The sequence below is a fragment of the Podarcis bocagei genome, assembly GCF_964188305.1.
Source record: "Podarcis bocagei genome assembly, chromosome: 4".
Classification (NCBI taxonomy): Eukaryota; Metazoa; Chordata; class Lepidosauria; order Squamata; family Lacertidae; genus Podarcis; species Podarcis bocagei.
In genome coordinates, this window is record NC_138128.1 from 84,805,191 (window position 1) to 84,821,885 (window position 16,695).

Below are 16,695 nucleotides of genomic sequence, written 5' to 3' on the forward strand. Positions count from 1 at the left end.
AGTGGGCTGCAGGGCAAAGAGAGTTTGGGCAGATCGTCAACCATCATTGCAGTGGTCCAGAAGCTCAGGCTCCTTCCATTCCCGTGGTAAATACAGGAATTTGTCTTATGCTGAGTCAGTCTGGCAGCAACGCTCAAGGATCTCAGGCAGTAAACACTTTCCTCCAGACTTCTGCATATCCCCTACCACTGAGCTATGGTCCCACCTGTGGGATGTGGGCCTAAAGGCAGACAGTGGTTTTGAAGAGCATTGAAAGTGCTACGGTGGAGGTGTCTTTTTCACTGATACCTTGGCCAAAGAGATGTTGCAGGTTTCTGAAGCACTATGAAACCTGCCAAACCTCTTTAACAAAACTGGATACACCATGAGAAATTATGCTTCTCATATCGCCATCAACACTCTGAAAATAATTGCTGTGTATCCTGGTTCCATGCCACAGTGGTTAGGAGCAGAGGACACCAGCACTTAAATACAGCCGCAAGCCAATCTGAAGCTGAATGTGGCAGAGCTCTTTATGCACTCTTTCTAAATCCATGGTGCACTCTTTCTAAATCCATTAGTAGAAGCCCTATTCCAGTAACAAATTTCGTTGTGAACCTGTCATGTTGTTGCCGAAAACATAAATTCCTTTTATTTTCCTAATTCCATTAAGCAAATAAGTCTCATATGGATGGCAGGCGGTATTCATTCAGAATCCGTGGAAATTAATTAACTTAATTTAAATAGTTTATAGCACCATCTAGCAGCACTGCATGTGACTGTGCCTCAGTATCTCTGGGCTAGATCCTGCAATAATGACTGATTTTATCAAATTTGACAAGTCATGAATTCTCCCTAGGGCTCAATAAAATGGGTGTGACATGAATCACCATGCCTACCTTCTGTGGGTATTATGAATTCTGTCAAATGCAACTGTAGAGCCAGTGTGGCTTTTGTTTTCAAATATAGTTCCCTGAGTGACTTATGAGTGACTCAGTGACCACTTGAAGATATTGTGATTATACAAAAGCAAGGGATCAGGCCATTTCTGCATCAGATATTGTTTACATGAGCAGTTATCTTGAGGCAGAAAACCCTGAACTTCTTTATCTACTTTGTTTACGTGATCAAGGGGCTGATCAAAAGCAGAAAACAACGAAGACTGCTCCTGTATAAAAAGTTCTAACTTTCCTTCCATTTCATTGCCAGATTAAGTGACTGTGTAAAGAACAGTACAGTGCTCATTATCTTGGGCACGTGGAGGTGAGTGGTGGCATTTAAAAACTTGAACTCTTAGTGTTAATTCTGTTTCACTCTTGCAAGAGAGTTAACAATATGGTTACAAAAGAGCCATATGTTATATCATATACAGTATTTCTCTTTGACCACTTATAAAATGTTAGCAGTAATATCTCCATATCTAATAAGGAAAAGTGAAATATGAACTAAGACAGCTTGTAACTGGGATTGCAATGCCCAACTTTTCTCAGAAAACAATCTGTCTCTTTTTAAGAAATACATTTCTAGTGCAAATTTAGTGCTCTTACATCACATCCACTTGCAGAAAATGCCAAAAATACGCTTTGTAAACAACACACCTGGAAAATCTAGAAGTTTATCAGCATGTGCTAAAAAATAATGGGCAGTTTGCACACTTCTTTTTTACATATGAAGATAAGCCATTCCTATAGGTACATGTGCAGGATTATTTTGACTGGTATATAAAGACGCTTCTAAATTTGACTTCTTTCAGCAGCACATAGAGCAGTCTTAAAAACCACTCTGGAGCCGCCGCCCCCCCTCTAATATTCAGTAGTGGCTTTTCAGGGAGTACTAAGTGCTGATTTTGGAAGGCCCATCTGAAAAGATGTTGTGCATATTCACCCCTGTGAATTGGCAACTTGCAGGTCTCCAGCAACTCTCCTACCAGTGCCAATGTTATATTTACCTCTGGTATGTGGGGGCACTGGCTTTCCAACAAACGTGCCAACGACAAAATAAAATATAGAGATCTATGCATGAAAAGTGCCATGCTTTATGTGTCACAGAACCACCTGCTGTTCCATGTAACCCCTGTTTGTGTAAAATCTTTTTGAGCGTAATTGATTGAACCTGGAAATTCCAGTGAAAATGAAATGTGAGTTTAGGATTATGGAGTTAGATTCCTCCCCCTCCCAAACTAGTTGTAACATGATCCAGCCAAAGCGAAGCACTTTTTAGGTCCCATCCATTTCAATGGGAAAGTTAAGCACATCAGGGGATAGGCCAGAGCGCAAACCTTATGGGTTGCATGCCTAAGATTCTAGGATAAATATCTGGCACCTTTAAAAAAGGGTTCTCTGATAGCAGGGCTGAGAAATGCCTTCACCCACCACATTGGAGAACTACTGCTAGGCAGACTAGAGAGCTCTTATCTTGGTGGGCCAACTATTTGGTTTTGTATGAGGCAACTCCCAAAACCTGTTGTAATCAGTGGGACTTAGAAGTGCTTACCTTTGGCTACATGGTGCCCACTACATTGTTCTAGAGTCTAGACATTATTCAGGCTTCTGATCATGCAAGTGCTAAGTCATCCTCATGTAAACCTTGTTAAAATTTAAGCAAGCAGATATCGGGTTTTAATTCAGACTTAATGGAATGATCCACACTGTCATTCTTTAAGGCAGTGTGTGTATGTGTATATATATATATATATGATCTCAGTGCCTATCTGTTTTATGTCTACAAAAACCACTGCCTCTGGAAGTATTGTTGAATGGCTGTAGCACTCAGTAAGACGACTGAAATTGTAGCTATACAAATGAAGGTTTGTGTTTTCTTAGGATGAATATCAAAGGGACAATCGTGTGCAGTTAATAGATGTAGTCAATTGATATTACTGTTTACCCCTGTTATGAAATATTTTACAGTTTTACTTGCAGATGTGTATTTATCTTGAGTTATACTTGACATAGAGTTCCTTTCTTCTTTTTAATACTGTGTGTGTATTTTGGGGAAAATACTTTTTAGGTGTTTAAATTTTTGAATGGTTACAAATATTTCTTTGTAATACTGAATTGTTATCTGGAAACTCTTTGCAGTAACCTTTTTTGTATATATTTGAGGGCCTTTTTTAAAAAAAAACTATCGTTTGTTCTGTTTGGGTTTTTTAAAAAGTGTTTTTACAACTCTGAAGCTTTCAAAAAGGGCCTTGGATTTTTTTACTAGAATACTAACAGAGCTAAGAGTTTTCTTAAGTATTATACAAAATTAAGGGTGTATCCTCAAGAAAATATTTATGAAAGGAATTTGCTTTTTTGCTTTTGCTTTTTTCTTTTTTTTACAATGCTTTTGTCTGTATAAAGTATGCAACAGAACTACATTAAGAAGGAAATATTGTCTACATAGAATATTATATGAAAGTTGGTACATAATTCTGACATGAAGAAAAAAAACCCCTTGCAATTCTTTAAGCCATATTGTTGTTGTTTTTGTTGTTGTTTTCCTTTGGATGAAAATATCAGTATTAAGTAACCAGTATATTATTCAGGTGTTTAGAACTTATATTAATATGCTTATTCGGTTTATTTATATGTGTATTTTGAAAAGTATTGCCTTTTTAGAGAAGCTATAACTGATTTGGTAAGAATCAGATGTTACACTATCACTTTATGACCTTGTGAAAGACACACTTGTTTATAGCCCACTCCCAAAACTTATGCTTAGGATGGGGCTATAATGACTTCTGTGTCGGCACAGTTTTATAGTAGCATAGCAGGGACTCCGGTGCAAAGAGTTAGATTTGAAGTGCAAATGCTCAAAGGACTTATTCACACATTATGTTTTTCAGGTGTACATCTAGTTTTTAAAATAACCTACTGCATACCTTAACATGCAAGGGGCAAATGTGACATTTAGATTCGACCTCAGGGTTTGCTGCAGCTCCCTGGTTTTCTTGCAATGTAATGTGTGAAATGATCCAAAGAGTCCAGATTTGGCTTTCAGAAATTCTGTAGCACGGTTATATTATCTGATTATTATTATTTTTACACTGTCTCTTCAGGGTGGGTGGGAGGGGGGATACATTGTTTTGCTAAGGAAGGCTCACAGCAGTTTGCAAAGACGCTGTGGGATTTGCGATGCCATGCTAGCAGTAAAACAATACAGTACTATCAATCAGTGGCCATAATCAAGAAAGAGTTAGATCGACACAAGCAATTTGTGTTTATTTTTTATTTAGAATTCATAAAATGATACAATATGCATGTGCACGTATTATATGCATCTTACGCTTTATGGTTTCACATAGCTCCATTATATTAAGATTGTTTGTGTGATTCTTAAACCATGCTAAAATAGGAGATAGGATCAATCCTGTACTGGGCTTGTTTTTTCCTTTACAAAGGTTATTTAGAGCAGCAATCACTACATTGTATAAAACTAACCCTTTTATCATATTAACGTCTACCAGTTTAGATTAGTTCAATTACTTATAAACTTAAAGAAAAAAACACCATAGCTGTACCCACAGACTTCTTTTCAGTTTCAGTCGTATAATTTTTCTCTTCTGTAACTGGTAATTAATTTGTACAGCTTAAAAATAATAATAATGATAACATTTCTATGGACATAGGCCTCAGGGGTGCCAGGCTTATTTCAGCCACGAAGGTGATAACTGGTTAACTGGGTTGTTTAAAAGACGGTCAAACCTCTGTTGTGGATTGTCCATAAAATGGCATTCCGACATGTGCCTTATTTGCTGAATAGTATATGGCTTGCTTTTAGCATTATAGCAGTTTAATGCTGTATTAAAATACTGCAAAAACAAACGATAGTGTTCTCCAATTTGTTTCCTTCTGTGCCTCTTACATCTTTTATGCGTTGCGACCATGCCTGAATCCAGACCTGGAGTGCAAGTTGGAGGAAGAAGCCCTGAGGTCACTTGGCAAGAACCATTTAGTGCAAAAAGTGGGAGAGTCTGCAATGTTGTGCAAGCTATTTTTGTTATGCAAGTGGCAGCACAAGCAAAAGCAGCATAGCAGGACAAAATAGTATAGGATAGGTTAACACAGCACAACACTTCTCCTGGCCCATGCTGGCTATTGGATTCAGTTGTGCTACAGTAAGAATTGTGCATGGGCACTCTCTGCAAAAAAAAAAGGTACATCCCTCCCCTTTTTCATCTACACACACACACACAAACAAACAAACACACACACAAACAAACACAATGTGAACCTGCACAGCAGGGTTCTGTCATCTGAAGACACAGAGAAACCAAGCCTCCAGCTTTTGCTCTTTTACATATAACACTTGAACCCACTTGAATCTCTGGCTATACAACCTAGGACTGTCAATAAATAAATCAGGCTTTAACACCTCTGAGTTGGTTCAATCTCAGCTGAATGGATCCACAACTACACTCTCGGCTTGGTCTCATCATTCCTAAGTGGGACAGAAGAGTATATCTTTAAGCCTGAAGTTAATTATGCAGGCAAAATTAGGGCTTGAAATTAAGTTAATAACTCGTTGCATTTGCGGTTTTTGCTGGCTCTTATCTGCTTCCTTCACAGGGAAGTGAAATACTAGCCAGAATCAGATAACGTGTAGTTTGTAAGTAGATACATGTGGAGATACTTATCCAGTGAATTCAGCAATAACAAAAAGAGAACCCATGAAGCACTTTCCTCCCTACTCTCACTCAGTACATAGTGGAGAAGACAATAGCTGGACAATGTCTGGGGTGAATGCAGGATTTTTATACTGTGACAGGAGGCGGAAAATTTTCCAGAATGGAAAGCTGCTATATTTTTCTGAGGGAAAATTCCAATTTCTAATAATTAAAGTTACATGAAATTAATTTTTAACACAATCAGTGGATATAGCACTATTCAAACCGGGCAATTTCTTCTTTTGGAAGAATAGCATTTTTTCAAGTGGCCCACCCTAGAAAGTGTGTGAGCTAAATAAGACCACGGCTGAATTTGTTGAAATTTGTATGTTAAACAGTTTTCACTTCCTTCATTTTCCCCCTTAGAAATAAGATTGTGCAACATATAAATGTACTCCTCTCACTTTCAGGAACATCTTTGGACTGAAAGAAGAAGAAGATTTCTAGTTACTGTACTATGAGGAGCTGTGTATAAGCGGTGATGCAGGGTGAATGATTTTCCAAAATGGAAAAATCCTCACTATTTTATTTTTCCGCTGAAGTCTTTTTCACTTTTAGAAATGCATTCTTTCATGAAATCAGTTAGTGACATAATGACTGAACCACCCTGGAAGTCAAACTGGGCAAATCAAATGAATACAGTATTAATCAAATCTGGAATCAAGAGTGGCAAGTAACTTTCTTTTAGGTGACTGTCCTTAGGAAGTACATGTACAAGGCACAATCCAACCACTTTAGGGGCTCCACTCCAGATTTGTGTAGGGTTTACTCCTTAGCCCAGGTTTCCTCCAGATGTTTTTGGCCTACAAATCCCATGATCCCTAGCTAGCAGGATCAGTGGTCAGGGATGCTGGGAATTGTAGTCTCAAAACATCTGGAGGGCCGAGGTTGAGGAAGCCTGCCTTAGACCTTTATTCTCCCAAAGTTATCCGGCAAGGCAGCGGAGGTATAAGACTCGAGTTTACTCTTCTTACCCCTAGATGGGCTACCCAGGTTGACGAGTTCCATCTGCCCCTACACAGAATTTTATTGTCTTTCTTCAACAAGAACAGAACAACAGAAAACTCCAGACTCCACACAGATACCATTCAGTCCAGTAAAAGGTAAAGGTAAAGGACCACTGGATGGTTAAGTCCAGTCAAAGGCGACTATGGGGTGCAGCGCTCATCTCGCTTTCAGGCCAAGGGAACCGGCGTTTGTCTACAGACAGCTTTTCAAGTCATGTGGTCAGCATGACTAAACCACTTCTGGTGCAACGGAACACCATGGTGGAAACCAGAGCACACGGAAACGCCGTTTACCTTCCTGCCACAGCGGCACCTATTCATCTACTTGCACTGGTATGCTTTGAACTGCTAGGTTGGCAGAAGCTAGGACAGAGCAAAGGGAGCTCACCCCGTCATGCAGATTCGAACTGCTGACCTTCTGATCAGCAAGCCGAAGGGGCTCAGTGGTTTAGACTACAGCGCCACCTGCTAGTGACTAGAATATATAATGAAACTATCCACACAGCTGTAAGTAGTTAGGTAGGTAGACATTTATTAAATTTGTATACTTCCCTTCTACCCAAGGAGCCCGGTGACACATAAACATTATATCATGTGCAATATGAATTGTACTACACTTCAGGCAAACCCTTATGCGGTTCGAAAACATGGGACTGTGATTCATTGGGCCCTCTGATATGCTTCCAGCATATAACCCTTTTTGAGATAAATGACTATGTTATTTATTACATTTATACCCCACATTTCCTCAGAAAGCTGGGTTTCTCCCTCCCCATTTTATCCAAACCACCCTGTGAAATAGGTTGGGCTGAGAGGCTGTGTCAGACCCAGGTCACCCAGTGAGTTTCATGGCTGAGCAGGAATTTGAACACACTGCTATCTGACACTGGATTTCATGACTAATCATCATCATATATTATTTCATGACTAATATCAATATAAAGTAACATTAGAAACAACCTAAGAGGCAAGGCAGTAAGTTATGAGGGGTGCAGGAGAGTTCAGCCAATGGAAGCAACATCTTAAAAGGAAGCAACAGTCTGGAGTCGGGCTGAAGTTCCTGACAGGAATTCTTTATCAGTGAACAAAAATAAGATGCTGGTTGTTAGTTTTACACAGAGAGATTGTTGCCAGTTTCCTTTTCACCAGACCTAGCCAGTGAACCCAGAACTTCCTTTGTAAGGCAACCAATGAAGATCATTTCTCATGTTACAGTTTGAAGGCTGCCCTAAGTCACTCCCAGATTTTAAAAATGCCATCCATCTGTATCAGTCTGAAGGACTGTGTTTAGCCTTAAGAACGTTCCTAGGAGGTGCAGAATAATCTCTGGAGTTTCACTGCTTATGGAGTTCCACTCCAGCGTGGCTGCGTATGTTGTCATTCAGCAAGTATAATTTATTCTTAGATGCCAGAGTAATGAATGAGAATCATTCTGTCCCTCTAAATAACCAAACAGGGCTTTCTATAATTAGAATTGTTCAAGTTGCTCTTTTTCCAGATGTCCATCATGCATGTGGAAATAGTGTGCAGGAACTGTTATCTCAGATTAAAAATTCAGGAACAAAATTATTAAAAAGGAAACATTGTGGGTTATGTGTGTAATACAGGCACAGGCAAACTTGGCCCTCCAGATGTTTTGTGACTACAACTCCCATCTTCCCTGACCACTGGTCCTGTTAGCTAGGGATGATAGGAGTTGTAGTCCCAAAACATCTGGAGGGCCAAGTTTGAGGAAGCCTGGTGTAATACTTGCATCTTTAAATCTGCTGCTAAATCACATTGGGCATAGCCAAAAATTCTACATGGCCTCTTCAGTAAACAGTGGATACGTGAAGAAATACCACAAAATAATTAAATGTGCCCTCACTCATAACAAATAAGTCTACCCTCATCCAAAATATGCTCTTGCTTAAATTAGCTCCTTCCTTAGTTAATCAACCTGTCAATCAAACCAACAGCCCCACTAAAAGGAAATAGTCCACTGCAGAAAAGCTAATTCCCCATCTACAAGTATTGATAATGCATTGCTGGTTCTGAAGTCAGATGCCACAACATATATGAACATATGAAACTGCCTTAACCAGTCCTTCTAGCTCACTATTGTCCACTAAGAAATGCTTCTCCAGGTGGGGCCACTAGGGGGCGCATTGGAAGATGGCCGACAATACCATCTCTCCGACCCACACGGGGTAATTAAGAGGCTGTTATGGGAGTAGGCAGCCTCCCTTGTTGCCCCAAGGAAATGGGGAACACTGCCCTTGCCTGCTGTGCCCATAAATCACCCCCTAATTCGAAAGAAGGGGGTGAGGGCCCTAGGCAGAATGCCCCCGTGTGGACCTCGGCTCTCCTGGACGCTGTCTCTGATCGCGCACTAGCTGCAGCAATTTGGAATAATTAATTACAAAAGAAGCAAATGCACATATTTCAAGTGAAGAAGGGGAGTGAAGTCTGCTAATTTAAGTGACCTCTGCGAAAGACGACGACGAGTTGGAGAAACAGGAATATTTTACGATGAAGATACACCAAAGGCTGGGTATGTTGACAACAGGGCTGAATGGGGGGGATGACCTTTTTTACTTTCCTTCTATGTGATTTATAAGAACCCCTCCTCATTAGAACCGTCGGTTGAACTGACCCAAGCAGGATGATTAAGGTCTGTGTGGAGATAAACTTTAACCAAAAGTATGCTTTATGGAGATCGAGAAGCAATAAGAGCTTTTGGGAATGGCGCAGCAATTAATACGGAGTCGCCATCTTGCCAAAGGATTTATAGCCGGGAGGAAGAATGGACTTGTTTTCAGACTGCATTCCTAGTGAATCTCCTCAGAGGTTTTGAGAAAGGGGGCAGATTGGTGAAGATTAATGACGCTAAGACTGTTTTGATGTATGGAAGTGATGTTATATGGAAAACGTCTGGATATGGCTACTGGATAAAAAAAATAATATCCACGCAGGATTATAAACTGTTCTAACCAGCTTGCGGAGATTATCAGAGGACACAAAGAGAAAGGAAAAATATATGAAAATAACAACAAGAGATGTGGAAAAACAATAAGAAAGGACTGGATAGTACTGTGAACATCATAAGGTTAGATTTGTGGACATTAAAACAGCAGTAAGAAGCAAGAAGTTGATTGGATCCCCTTCGGAACTTGAAATATGGGTACCCCCAACAAAAATTTAAAATTCCGCTGTGTATTTCGGAATATATGTAATTTGGTTTGATTTGATGTGATTGGTCGGTTAATAAAAAATTATTCTAAAGAAAGAAAGAAAGAAAGAAAGAAAGAAAGAAAGAAAGAAAGAAAGAAAGAAAGAAAGAAAGAAAGAAATGCTTCTCCAAAAGTCTCAGGCACTTTTCTTTCCTAGCTCTACTTACCTGATATTCTGTTACCTGGAGCAACCAGGGATGTAACCTTTTATACGTGAAGCATTTCCTCTCACTTTGATTTAGGTTCGGTATAAGACAGGCAATAATTAGATCCCTAGCACAGATCTAAAATTACCTCAGTTGACTTCCTGCTTTCTTTCATCAACCGCAAAACAGACCACAAAAAGATGACAATTTCTTTGGTGGTTTTAGTGAGGCTATATTGACAGAATAAACCAAAGTTTGCCAACATCTACTGTGCCGTTACCACAACTATTTCCTGTTTTAAGGACAAAAGGAAGTCATGGTGTCTTGTCACACAACACCACTTTGTAGAAAGAGCTGGCAAACGCTTAATTAGTGGCAGCTGCATGCTAAGTCTTCCTGGCCAATAAATTACTAATATACGTTGATCCTGAAAAATATCCTTATTTATGGTCTGAATGATCAATGTAATAATAATAATGATTTTTTTATTTATACCCCGTCTATCTGGCTGGGTTTCCCTAGCCCCTGTGACCGGTTTACAACATATGCGTGTTTTTAGATGCCCAGCTTCCTAAATAATCTACTCATCTCGGCAGTTATCCATTAGGTTGGATTCAGCATAAATACTCCAGAACCCTGGACAGGATTGTGTTTGCTGTCTTAATTCTCAAAGGGTGCAGACTGAAAGTGTGTCATGGGGGGAAATGAACCCTTCCTGCCCACCCTTCCCCCTTACAACCAATTTTCAAAAGCCTTTTCTCGTGAGGCTCCCTGACCAAAAATGAAGTAAGCCCTGTTGGGAGAACAACGGCTTTTAAAAAAGTGGACAGTGAGAAGAGGGTTCATCTCACTCACTCACTCACTCTGAACCCCTCTCCTATTATTATTATTATTATTTTGTGGGAGGGACTCTTTTACGTCTGAGGCCTACATTCCCTTCCGAGCAACTTTCCACAGCTAGACATAAAAGTGGACCAAGCAATGAATATCTGTTTTACTTTTGTATACCAGGCTATTTTCTGCATGCAATCACACACACACACGGTCATCTCTAGTCTAAGCAAGCGAGAGGCATTATTAAAGGACACATTCAAGCCACACAAAAAAGCTTCAAAGCAGGGGCAGTGAGGCCTGTGGCCTGGAGACCCATTTGTGTCCTCTGGAGACAGCTGGGAGCCAGATAGGTTTAGAGGGGCAACATCCAGCCCCTGCATCTGAGGCTCCACATCCCTATTACAGAGAACCAGGTGAACCCAGGTGTGGCTCACTGTTGCTGAGTTGGAAAGCCGCGACAACCTCCTTCACAGTGACACTTCACGCGACTCCTCTCCCAAGGGCTCTTTCTTGTGCCGCTCAATCCCATTTTTCAGTCCCCTCCACTTTTCATTCCACACATATACCCACCCGCTGCCAACTGGAAATAACTCCTGGACTCTCCTCTCCTCCTACAGGAGTACAGTGAGGTAGTACATAGCAAAGAAAAGGGCTTCAAGTTGCAAGAAAGGAGATTCTGACTAAGGAAGAACTTTCTGACGGTAAGAGACGATTTACAGCGGGACAGCCTCCCTCGGAAGGCGTGGACTCTCCTACCTTGGAGGTTTCCAAGCAGAGGTTGGGTGGCCATCTGTCATGTATGGTTTAGCTGAGATTCCTTTAGCTGAGATTCCTGCATTGAAGGGGGGTTGGACTAAATGACCCTTGGGGTCCCTCCCAGCTACAGTGGTGCCTCGCAAGACGAAAAGAATCCGTTCTGTGATTCTCTTCGTCTAGCGGTTTTTTCGTCTTGCGAAGCAAGCCCATTGAAGGATTAGCGGATTAGTGCTATTAGCGGCTTTTAGCGGCTTTTAACGGCTTATCTGCTGATCGGATCAGCTGATAAGCGGCTTAGCGGCTTAGAAAAAGGGGGGAGGGGAAAAAACCAGCAGGAACTCGCAAGACATTGTCGTCTTGCGAAGCAAGCCCATAAGAAATTTGTTTTGCGAAGCACCTCCAAAACGGAAAACTCTTTCGTCTAGCGAGTTTTCCGTCTTGCGAGGCATTCGTCTTGCGGGGCACCACTGTATACAGTTCTATGATTCTGTGGCCTGTGGGCATGTATAAAGTCTCTTTTCCTCATCCCGCTGTTGCTTGCCCTCATGGCAGTGCTCCCATATAAGCCTCAGCCCTGATACCTCTGTCTTTGAGGAACCATTGTATAAATATAAATATAAATATAAATATAAATATAAATATAAATATAAATATAAATATAAATATAAATATAAATATAAATATAAATAATATAAATATAAATATAAATATAAATATAAATATAAATGAAGGTCAATTAGACAGGTAAAACTTTTGTGGAATTAAGCACTTGTTGCTACTTCCTCTGGCATTTTTAAAAACACAGTTATGACCTTCCCAACATTTGGAGACAAGCTGTCTGGATAGCCACTGAAAAGAGATAACTAATTTAAGGAACAAAAGCTTGGAGCCTTAGTTGAAAATGCTTAACAAGAGTATCTTTACTCTCACTTTTCAAGTGCTGGTATTTAGATTCTTCTTGCTCACAAGGAATCAAAATGTTCATAGCTTTGAAAAGGAAGATGAGTCCTACATAGGGACAGAGATAGGGATTATTAAGGTTTGATTCTATTGGCCTATTGACACTATAATCATATAGCTCTAAATCCACCTCTCAAGTACCATTTTTTTCTCCACAGCGTGGGGATAATCCCATCATCACAACCTTGTGAATTAGGATAGACTGAGAGGTTCAGTTTTATACTGCTTTAACTCTTTTAGATGCCTCCCCAGGACCTTTTTGGTGAAGTGGCAAAAATGTATGTTACCCCAAATTATGTCTTAAAGGTACCTGTACTTTAATTTCTTTTCGGCAGAGCCAATTGCACTTCTCCAAATGTTGTGATGCAGTTCGCCAACCATAAAATGCACACATATTAGGGTAAAGTGCACTAAAAATGTGCATTGGTGAAAATAGCATACAAAGGTGTGTTGTATTAGGGGGGATTACTTGCAAAGGTGCAAATATTAGGCAACGCTGGATTCAAAGATGTGTAAATTAGGAGGAGAAATGTGTGTGAAAATAACATACAAAATGCTGTGTGGTTTTCTTATTTATAAAGTCACAAGCTAATGAGGAAATGGAGAGAAGACTGGAAGAACAAGAAACAGAGAGAAACCAAAACTGACAAATTTGTCCTTCCCTTGAGTTCAGTGGGGCCTACTCCCAGGTGTGTTGCCTGCACATATCAGTGCGCCCAGTCTCAGTAAATACCTCCTCAAAAACTGACTATACATGAGAGACTGTTTGGTCCTCCAGCTCCATTCCTGTCTGACGCTTAATGGGGTGGGTGGCAAGGAGGTATGACCGTTTTGTGGCCCTGTCTGCTCTTGCGGATGTGGCAGCCATTTTGTGTTTTGCTAATCACCCCACGGCAGCCATGTTGTGACTGCCGCAAATGACACTTTCTCAAAACTCTAAATGTGTCTACTGGCCCAAAAAGGTCAGTGACACCTGGCATATAGGATTGCAGGATAAAGTTGCAAAGCTTTGGACAATTACTTGGGAATCCCACTGAACACGGCAGAACTAGTGAGTTACACTGCTCTTGCAAGTAGCCTGGTTTTCTGAGCGGTTTTAGGCATCTTGGCCACAGGGTCATATTTTCAGAACCAGCTGCTGACTCTGGAACAGGAGCATTGGCTCTAACAGGCTTTTTTAACCTCTGAAGATCACATCTTGGTTTCCATAGGATGAAACACAGCTGCTGCTGTGGGGTCCCCCCCCCTCCATTCATTGGCTATTAACAACCTGCAGTTAATGTAAACTTGGTTCATGTTGTTTTTTAGAACGTAGGCCCCTAAAAAAGTAGCCTGAATTTCATATCAGGCAGTCAACTGGGTTAGAATAATATTGCCGCAGCAGGCCACTGCTGACTAAGAATGCTTTGCTTAGCAGGGCCCCAGGTTGTTCCCATCTCAGTGATGTCATTTGTTATCCTGTGTGTTTTTATCTTAATTATTTGCCTTCTTCTCCTGTTGCCTCCTGCCCCCAACTCCACATTTCTGTGTGTATTGTACTGTCAATCATTCCTGGCAAACCCTGGCAGGCAAGCGTGCTTTTCAGGATAATAAATGAATATATTTTTAATGATATTAACTGGAAATAAGATAATGAAACCAGAGCCCCAGTTCACAAGCAACATTTCCCCTTTGCTCAGTCTGTCTTTGCTTACATCAAACAAGGCAGCAGTCTTGCTCTGGAATGCGATCGTAACTGTACATGCTTGGAAGTAAGCCCAAGACCCTCTGAGAGATCTCTGGGGCCCTGCTCCTCCTTTGCTGTTTCTGCCTCTTTACTCGCCCTCTCAAGCATGTGCGTAGTGAACAGAACAAGGAGAAAGAGCAGATGCTCCTGCTTCCCTTTGTATATTCTTTTGGATAGTGGTGCAGATGGGCCTGGCCCTACCATTAGGCAAAGTGAGGCAACTGCCTTAGGTGACACATTATGTAGGGGATGGAGGGGGGGGGACAGCAGTTCCTGCCTGTTTCTCCTAGGCCTTGCCTGCTATTGCTGTGTTGCCAATAGGGATTGGGGATAAATTTAATTCAGTTCACATTAAAACATGAATCTATCAAATCCATACTTTCTGAAGCACAGCCATCCTTAGAAATTCACGCTCATCTGAATTTTGTGGTGCAGTTTTTCAACCAATGTTTACAAAAAGTGTGCACAAAAATGAGTATCTCAGTGAAAATGCATTAATTTAGCAAAATCTCTTGTAAAAAGATGTACATTAGTCAAACAACATACCAAAATGTGTTTCTCACACTAAAATGTTGATCCTTTTGATGAGGGGGGATTCTTTAAAAATTTGCAAATTTCTGCAGAAATTTGGAGAGCTGAATTTAAGGGGGTGGGAATGAGAATCTGGCAGACCTGAAATTGGCAGATCCTTCTATCTCTAGTTACCAAATAGCTTGCCTTTGGCCACGTAGTCTGGCCTGCTGCCTCAGAAGAAGAGTTTGGATTTGATATCCCGCCTTTCACTCCCCTTCAGGAGTCTCAAAGCGGCTAACATTCTCCTTTCCCTTCCTCCCCCACAACAAACACTCTGTGAGGTGAGTGGGGCTGAGAGACTTCAGAGAAGTATGACTGGCCCAAGGTCACCCAGCAGCTGCATGTGGAGGAGCGGAGACGCGAACCCGGTTCCCCAGATTACAAGACTACCGCTCTTAACCACTACACCACACTGGCTCTCAGATATCTCATAGGTCTCTCATAGACTCATAGAGTTGGAAGGGACCCTGAGAATCATATAGTCCAACCCCCTGCTATGCAGCTGTCCCTTAAAGGGATTGAAGCTGTAACCTTGGTGCTGTCAGCATCACAATCTAATGCAGAGGAGGGTTCTATCCTGTCAGTAGCGCTCAGCCCAGCCAGCTTGTTTATGTGGAATGGGAATGGGGCACCCGCTTGTCCCTTGCTTTAGGCAGTAAAATGGCCAGCCCTGGGTGCAGATTGGTCCTACGACGGGAGTGTAAGCAAATGAGCATGTGAGACTGTGGCAAAGAGATGGGCCCACTGAGCAAGGTGCATTTATTACAGTGCATGTACAGCCACAGTGAAGAGCCATTCATGTTTTCTAAAGCACTCAGTCTAGATAGGAGATTGTTTTTAACTCTTCCTGGTATGTTGTCCAACTCTTTTTTCTAACACCGGGTCCCTTTCTGATATTTTCCTGCCTCAGAAATGTCTGTCCTGTATTTCTCCACAAAATGTTTTCCTGCAGTACTCTCCACAGTCCCATTACTGGTCCCTGTCTTCTGAAGATTTGTTGCCACGGCAATTCTTCCTTCATAAGCCCACTTTGAGCAGACAAGCAAATTACTAGCTGCCCAGGTCCAACAAATTGCTGATTTAATGATTGAACTGAATGTTCTTTGGTTCATGGCTTCTATTGAAATATCCTCAGCACACATGCTTATTTTGCATTCTATGTCCTCAATTGCTATGCCTTCTGCAAATTTGTAGTATTATTATTGTTTTAAAATAAAATTGTCATGTTATTGTTTTCTCCAAACTGGCTGGGAGGGTATAAAATAAAGCCTTCATGTCACATGTAATCAGTGTTGAAATCATACACTGATAAGAAAAGTATAAACATATTTTGAACAAGACCAAATCAATATCCATGAATTTTGCAAAAACACCAAATACCCCACTGGTTATATAATGCTGCTGTTTATCACCCAGGAGTGAGCTCATCATTCCAGTTAAAGGAAACATCTTGTTTTGCTCTGCTATGTTCCACTACAACTGCTTAAATGCACATGTGAACAGTATTTTCCACAGCTCAGAAGCATTGTGATTTCATAAGGCTTGGACAGAATAAGATGCTCTGAACTGGGTCTTCCTGGACCAAAGATGATGAAGGCATTTCAAGTTTGTTCTTCATTTCTTAAAATATACATGTTTAAAAACACACCATAAGCTTTGAGTCCTTTCTAGCCCCCAAATTACATGACGGACAATCAGCCACCCCCTCAGGGTTACAAAGAAATAGCCCAAGTTACTCTACTAATGCCAAACTTGCAACAAATAAGCATGCAACTACAAGAAAAAGGGGAGTGCACATTAGATACATAAAGAGGAGGCAGGAAAGAGATGGTACTGGAAGCAAAACATAATT

At 40.9% G+C, this 16,695-nt stretch overlaps 1 protein-coding gene across 4 annotated transcripts in view; it reads left to right on the plus strand.

Moving 5' to 3' along the window:
• The first annotated feature begins 10,834 nt into the window (after positions 1-10,834).
• LOC308585590 (uncharacterized protein) overlaps positions 10,835-16,695 on the plus strand; it is a 58,843-nt gene continuing 52,982 nt past the window's right edge. The window contains exon 1 of one of the 4 annotated variants that reach the window (XM_081191373.1): positions 10,835-11,529. The gene's annotated coding sequence lies outside the window, so the exon portion shown is untranslated. The other 3 variants (XR_014007497.1, XM_081191374.1, XM_081191375.1) reach the window with 3 other exon arrangements.